This window comes from Pelodiscus sinensis, chromosome 22 (genome assembly GCF_052426305.1).
Source record: "Pelodiscus sinensis isolate ZL-2025 chromosome 22, ASM5242630v1, whole genome shotgun sequence".
NCBI classification, from domain to species: Eukaryota; Metazoa; Chordata; order Testudines; family Trionychidae; genus Pelodiscus; species Pelodiscus sinensis.
Window position 1 is genome coordinate 5070139 of NC_143073.1, and position 7961 is coordinate 5078099.

The 7961-nt window shown below is 46.0% G+C and overlaps 1 long non-coding RNA gene across 1 annotated transcript in view; it reads right to left on the bottom strand.

The window, feature by feature from the left end:
- Positions 1–7203, bottom strand: part of LOC142819685 (uncharacterized) — a 32788-nt gene extending 25585 nt beyond the window's left edge. The window contains exon 1 of the long non-coding RNA XR_016347726.1: positions 6853–7203. This is a non-coding gene — a long non-coding RNA (uncharacterized LOC142819685). The remainder of the gene's footprint in view (positions 1–6852) is intronic.
- Positions 7204–7961: the final 758 nt, after the last annotated feature.

Sequence of the window (7961 nt, forward strand, 5' to 3'; positions counted from 1 at the left end):
ATGTGCTTGTTCTGAGCTGATGTGGTGTGGAATTTATGACAATAGGAAAACCTTGGGGTGGGGTTTGAAGGACGGTGATGGGCCAAAGCCCTTGTTCGAGACAGAGGGAGAGCACTGGTAAGCTTATTTGCATGTGTATAGGTTCCTCTGTTGTTTTAAAGGGTTTTTTTTTCTGTAATGCTTTTACCTTAAGAATTAATGTGTTTGCTTAAATAGAACTATAAGAGTAGCAATTGCTACTTTACCATCTCTAAGGCCTGGTCTACTCTACAGCAGAAGATCAAATTAAGATACGCAACTCCAGCTACGTTGATTATGTGATGGAGTCGACATATCGTAAATAAAGTTTCTGTGCTGTCGGAGGCTGACAGGAATTTGCCTTACTCTGCATGAGGAACAGTAGTACAGGCATCGATGGGGGCACTCTCTGAGTTCAATTTAGCATGTCTTCACTAGACCCACTAAATCAAACCTCAGAAGATCTTCTGCGTAGTGTCGACATGGCCTAGAAGGAAAAGAAACGCAGGCTTTCTTAGGTAGCCTGTCTTTGCTGGGAGACGCGTTTGTCCACCCAAGAAAGACCATGACTAAAGGGCTGGAAGTTTGAGGCTAAGTCTACACTTAAGACACTAATGCGCAGCCGTAGCAATGCTTTAAAGTGGAAGTGTGGCCACAGCACCAGCGCGGAGAGAGAGCTCTCCCAATGCTCTGTGTAAACCACCTCCACGAGGGGTGTTGTTCCCAGCACTGGAAGTCCATTTACACAAGTGCTGTGCTCAGTGGGGGGTGTTTTTTCACACCCCCTGAGTGAAAAAGTTGTAGTGTAGACATGACCTGAGAGGGGGTGTCCTTGCTGGATCACTCAGGGGAAATGCAGGGACAGTTGCCTTGAATTATGACACACACACACAACAACCGAACTGTTTAAAAATCATTAATAAGGCCCCCCAAATCATGAAACAACTTTGTTGGTTGTGTGGCAGCAGGGACGGGGGTGTGTGTGAAAAAAGAGAGCTGGCGATAACGGGGCCTTATGCTCCAATCCACCAACATTTCCCCCTTCCCCCGTGATTTTTGTTCCAGTTCAATACTAAAATTACAACAATAACATTTTGGTTCTTTTCATTTGCCTTCTGATCATTGAGACCTTAGGGTGTACTCTGGACATACTTTCCAGCTTTGCTATGCAACCCCCGAGGACTAGAAACGTATTTGTCTTTTTAAACTCAAAGCTGAGATTCTCATGAAATAACAGAACTCTGGGAGCTGCGGGCTTTAAGGTAATCACCCAGCTATCACAAGACCGAAGATACGGTATGCACGAATTCACAACGACATGTTAGTGGGAGTACTAGGATAGGAGCCAGTATCCCTTGATTCTCAGGGTACTGCTATTTTCACTAGAACAGACTGCTGTACAGATGCACCAGCTCTTTTTCCCTTTGTTTCTTTGGTGCAAGCATTAAAGGAAAGCTCAGAAGCAATAGCCTCTATATCTCCTTCTGGACTCACTTTCATACTTCCCCTGTTACATAAATAATCTTGTAAGTGATATCAAACATTTCCCAAAAACATACGTCAAAAGCATGCAGCATTTGAGAGCCTCTGCCCAAACAGACTCTCCCCCTCTCCCTATCTCAGTGAATGCTCAGGCAGCCTCGTCATTTCGATAATTAGAGGTGCCAGATGGCCATAAATATGCTCAGGATCCTCCTTATCCAGCTCCCTTCTCTCTGGTCCCCACTTCGCTGTACCCTGTAGCGTGCACCTGGCCTGTTCCAATTCTGCCAACGTCGTCCCCTCTCCTCTTTTGATCTAAATTGCTTCTTCTTTTTTTTTTTTTTCAGTGCAGATGTCAAGGGAAGCTCTCCGGGGCTGTGCTTTGTGCCAAGGAGTATTCTCTAAGGATCCTCATTATGATCAAATAATTAATAATATGTTGCCCTACCTGGAGCTCTTTTGAGGCAAAGATCTCAGAACTCTGTGCCTCAAAAGGAGGGTAAATGTCATTATCCCCACTGTGCAAGGGTGAAATCCGTCTCTCTGTACAAAGAATCAGGAGAATGCTACACACCATGTGAGTCCTATTTTGAGGACTTAGGTCTCATGCTGGCCACTCTCGTGGGGTGATTTTCACCCAGAATAAATATGACTCATTCAAGATCATGCCAAGGGAGTTCCTATAGTCCTGTGCTCTAACCACAACACTGTTTTGTCTCCTCTATCAGGGAATACTATTTTTGTCCTAGAAGTTAATTATAGTCACTGTATTCCAACCCTTCCACAGTTAGTCGTAGGCCGTGTCTTCACTCCGCGGAAGATCAGTGCTGTCACGATCAATCGTCCGAAGTTCGATTTAGCAGGTCTAGTAAAGACTTGCTAAATCAAACTCAGAGGTCACGCCTATCGGCGGCTGGTACTACAGCTTCTGTGAGAAGGAAGGGAAGCCGCCTCCTGCTGTGGGCATGGTGGGAAAACTCAAATCAAAGTATATCGGCTCCAGCTAGGTAATTAACGTAGCTGAAGTTGCGTATCTTGATTTAACCTTCCCCTTTATTGTAGATCTGGCCTTAGTTCCCGTGGGTGAATGTCACTATTACTGGGATGTTTACTGGTCGATGTATCACATTCAGGACCTGTCAGGCATGTTTATACAGCAACTAGACACACACGGGTGGCCCTAGCTAGATGACTTGGTCTTGTGCGGTTTGGGCCATGATGATCTTTCATTGCTGTATAGACTTCCAGACTTCTGCTAACGGCTGGGCTCTAAGTCCTGCAGGGTAGAAAGCTTATTGATCAAATTCCAGTAAGTGAGAGCCCTAACTGAATAATAGAAATAGGCCATTTTCGCGATCGGGGCTTTTTTGCGGAAAACAAATCTCAGCTGTCTACACTGGCCCTTTTGTGCAAAATTTTTGCGCAAAAGGGATTTTTGCCCGAACGGGAGCAGCATAGTATTTCAGCAAAAAGCACTGATTTCTTACAGTAGGAAGCCAGAGCTTTTGTGGAAATTCAAGCGGCCAGTGTAGACAGCTGGCAAGTTTTTCCGGAAAAGCGGCTGATTTTCCGGAAAAACTGGCCAGTCTAGACACAGCTGCCCAGTTCTTTCAATCTTTCCTCAGTCACAGGTCATATTTTCTAATTCTCTTATCACTTTTGTTGCTTTCCACTGGACTCTCTGATTTGTCTACACATTTCTTGGAGTGTGGTGCCCCAAACTGTAGACAGTCCTCCAAAGATCTTGCAGCTTCTCCAACGTTTAACTAAATAGATATGAACCTCTGTGTTGGAACCATGCTGGAGCATTTCCCGCGATCCTCTGAATTCAAGAGCCTTTTATTTTTAAGATTACAATATTTTCTGTTACTAGTGGAAACATTTCATGCTTGCTAAGCAAGTCAGAAGAGGAAGTAAGATTGGTGAGAGGGTGTTTAAGCTGTTTAAAAAGGGAAGTTGCTTTCAATAAATCTTAAAATATACCCAATTACTTTTTAAAAAAAGAAATTGAGAGGAATAAAAGAAGGTCACAAGCTGTTTTTGGTGATTCATTTCTGGTAAGGAAAGCCACCCAAAGCAAAAATTCCAGATCCCTGCAGCACTCCAAAGGGTTAACTTTAAAGGATGATACATGTTTTCGCAGATGATGAATATATTAAGTTGACTTACTCATGTTTTATATAACAAGATATAATCCACTGTATACTACTAAGCCAACAAATCAGGACTCTAACCAGTGTTCCAAGTGGCTTAAATGTAGTGTAGACCCTTGATCTCAGAAAGATTCAGTAGAGTTAAAAAACAATGAACCGTCTAGCAGCACCTAAAAGAAACATGTAGGCTATGTCTACACTCGCGGCTTCTTCCGTGAGAAATATGCAAATAAGGCTAAGCGTGGAATATCGCTGAACTTCATTTGCATACCTAATGAGCCGCCATTTTTGCAGAAGAGGCTCTTGCGCCAGAAGGAGCTGTCTACACTGCCCCTTCTTGCAGAATAAAACCCCTCTTGTGCATGCCGTTATTCCTGAAAATAATTGGCGTAACGGCAGTGCAGACAGCTCCTTCTGGCACAAGAGGCTCTTCTGCAAAAATGGCAGTTCACTAGGTATGCAAATGAGGCTCGACGATATTCCACGCTTAGTCTCATTTGCATACTTCTGGTGCAAGAAGCCGTGAGTGTAGACATAGCCTTTGGGTACTTGAAAGCTGTTATCATGTCCCCTCCCAGTCTTCTGTTTTCCAGACTAAACATACCCAGTTCTTTCAGTCTTCCGTCCTAGGTCATGCTTTCTAGGCCTTTAATGATTCTTGTTGCTCTTCTCCAATTTCTCCACATCTGAACTGGACACAATACTCCAGTTGAGGCCTAATCAGCGAAGAGCAGAGCAGAAGAATGACTTCTTGTGTCTTGCCCACAACACTCCTGTGCATGCATCGCAGAGTCATGTTTGCTTGTCTTGCAACAGTGACGCACTGTTGACTCATAGTTAGCATGTGGTCCACTATGACCCCTAGATCCCGTTCTGTGGTGTTCCTTCCTAGATAGTCACTTTCTTTCATTAGTAGTCTTTTGCCTGATAGAGGCGCTACACTGAAAAGCTGTTGGCAGCTGGGAGATACACTGGATTAGATCTCAGGAATATGAGTTCAACTCTTGGCTCCGCTACTAACTCCCTGTGCGACTCTGGACAAGTCACTTGCTATGTAATGTTGAGGCAATCAGTTTTCACTGTACTTCGGATTTCCAGTCTGCAACAGACCATTCTACTGCTTTACTTCCAGAGTGCTGTGGAGGTTAATAAACAGCTGATCAGCTGTTTGTCAGCTCAGCGCAGCAGCCATGTAAATTTAAATGAAGCCGCGATTATTTAAATCGCGGCTTCATTTCCCTTTGCCGAACAATCAAATCTACATGGCTCCGTCGACAGAGCCACGTAGTTTAGACGTACCCTTAGGGTGTGTCTAAACTGCAAGCTGTGGAGAAAGCAGATGGCAGAGGGGGGAATGGCTTCATGTGCTTGCGCCCAAGGAGACAGATTAATTGCCCTAATGATGCACAATGAATATGGAGTTAAAAGGTTGTTTTGATGGATGTAGAAAATAAACACAGAGGTCCTCTGGTTTAGGGAGCATTCTCAGCCTATTTATGCATATGAGCTCATAAACTCTTGTGTTTAGAAATCACTATGAACCTCAAAGAACTAGGAGGTTCTTCTCCCCAGGCATTTTAGATGTCATGGATTTCAAGATTCCCCTCAACTCAGCTCCAGTCAAAGGGAGACACCTCCCAGATATCCTCCCTCTAAGAAACCCTTTTGTGTATCAGTAAATTCACTAGCAATACTATTGCCAATCTGGGTCAGGAAGGAGCAGGAAGAGACACACCAATTTTTGCCTCACTGGGGGAAGCTAGATTACAAAGCTGTCTGGAACTGGGGAGGAGACAGGACCAGATTTCAGGAAATAAGAGCTCAATTCCCGGCTCTGCTACTGACTCCATTGTGCAGCCTTGGTCAAGTCACTCGTGTTCTGCGTCTCAGAGTCTCTTCTGTAAAATGGTGATAACCGGGGCGACTGGTGAGGAAGGACATGAGGGGGCATGGCTGGTGGGTGACCCCATGATTTAGGAAAGAAAGCCCTCCCCAGCCCCGCCCATTCCATGTTCACCAGAGACAGCCTCCCCTCCACTGTGGCTGCTCCTGGCCCATGCCCAGCCCCCTCCCAGTATGGCCACTGGCCCTTTCCCCCTCCCTGTCCCAGGGTGGTGCCCCCGGCCTGCCCCAGCCCTGGAGCGCCAGAGAGCCGACAGGCATGGCATGGAGAGGTTGGGTGCTCTAGCAAGGTGCTCCCACCCAATCTGAGCTGCCAGCCCTGGTGCTGGACCTCCAGAGTGGTCCCAGTGCTGGTAGGACAGGTGGCACGACACAGCCCCCAGCCTGCCTGCCCCAGACTCTGGCGTCGCAACAGCAGCCTGAGGGAGGGGGTCTGGGACTCCAGTGGAGCGTGGGTGGGGCCGGGTGAGGCAGTTTGAGAAGGCATTGCCTTCCCTCACCTATGTCACCTGCTGTCCATGTGTGGGGGACACTGGCCATGTGACTCCTCCCCACGCCCAGTCCGGGGGAAGTTCCAGGACAACCCTCCCTCCCCACTCCTGCTCTGCCCTCTTCCCCACCCTTGCTAAGTCCCATCCTGCCTCTTCTCTCCAGCCCCCTCCTAATGACGCCACTCAGGGAATTAATGGGGTCAGCAAAGAGCAACACAACGGGCGTTTGCATCTCTTCTCTTACAAAAAGAGCCAAGAGAGCTCGATGACCTCAAGTGTTGAGCACCTTCCTTTTTTTAATCTCAGCCACCTCCAAAAGCACGGCACCTGCTGCCGTCACAAGAGGATGGTGAAGTAATACTGATCAAGACCACTAGTGGCGGCAACGTGGGCTTTTCTTAATAGTCTCAGGCTTTGTCTTCACTCTGTGGAAGATTGAAGCTGCCGTGATCGATCTTTTGAAGTTTGATTTAGCAAGTCTAGTTAAGACTCACTAAATCAAACTCAGATGGTGCCTCTACTGGTGACCAGTACTCCTGCTCTTACAAGGAGTAAGAGAAGCTGACGGGAGCATTTGCTCCCATTGGTCACCCACTGTGGGGACAGCTTCAAGCTCGGTTTAAGGTAAGCTGACTCCAGCTACATCATCTACGTAGCTGGAGTCATGAACCTTAAGCTGAGCTTCCAGGTCTAATGTAGACCTAGCCTCATATTCATGTAGACTCCTGACCTGACCCCATGTAGCTTGTGAGGTCTAATGTGCTCACAGAATAAGGCGATAAGATTTAAAAATATATATACATGACCTTTTATGCCGTCTTCGGGTGGAAGAAATAAGCCCATTCCCTGAAACATGGAGACTGGCCACTTTCCTGAGGATCATCACCCACTTCCAATGCATTCGCATTTTCTCTTTTAAACAGTTATGATCGATATTTGGCACCACTAGTTGCATCTGTTGAAATCCAGTCTCTTAAAGTACAATATGCACCATCTCCCCCCGGCAGTCCCAGTCAATGCTAGCACTTGTGCACTGTTCAGGATCATATTTTCAGGCACTAATTACTGCCGCTCCGAATAATCATCCTCTGTCCGGGCATGACGCTCCTATGAATCCTTTATTCTTACCACAGAGCCATGGAACGTCTCCTTCTCTTTATCAGCCTGAAGGGAAGGGTTTCCAGAAATACACAACTCTTTTGGGAGCAGGCCAAAAGCATTAATACGCCTAACTCCGAAGCCACTAACGTCACAAGGGTCAGGCCACCAGCGTTTAGAACTCTGACTTGTATGACCCCTCCCATGCACTCAGGAAATTCAGGAAGGGCAAAGAAATTTCATTCGGTTTCCTTTGAGTCGGGAGATTTGGAAAGGCAAAACACAGCATTGTTTGGTTTTCATGTGATCAAAAATTAATAGACTCTATATAGTGGAAGACTCTATATAGGGTTTTGAGTTAAATCGTTTGTAGAAGCACTCGAGAGACTCTGCATGTCCAAAAGTAGATGATAAGGTTTCCTGTGCTGTGCCCTGTTGGTATAAATATTTTCCAAGATAGAATAACCGACAGCAGTAGTTATTAACCTTTTCTCTTCCAGGACACTCTGGCTACACCTAGACTACATCCCTCTGTTGACAGAGGGATGCGAATGAAGCACATCGAAATTGCTAATGAAGTCGAGACTTAAAAATCCCGCACTTCATTAGCATAAACATGGTCGCCGCTTTTTTTCGACACAGAGTTTTGTCGACAAAAAACAGCAGTCTAGACGCAGATCTGTCGACAATTAAACTCTTTTTCGACAGATCCTGTATTCCTCAAAAAATGAGGTTTATAGGATCTGTCGAAAAAGGGTTTATTGTCGACAGATCCGCAGCTAGACTGCCGTGTTTTGTCGACAAAAAAAGCGGCGGC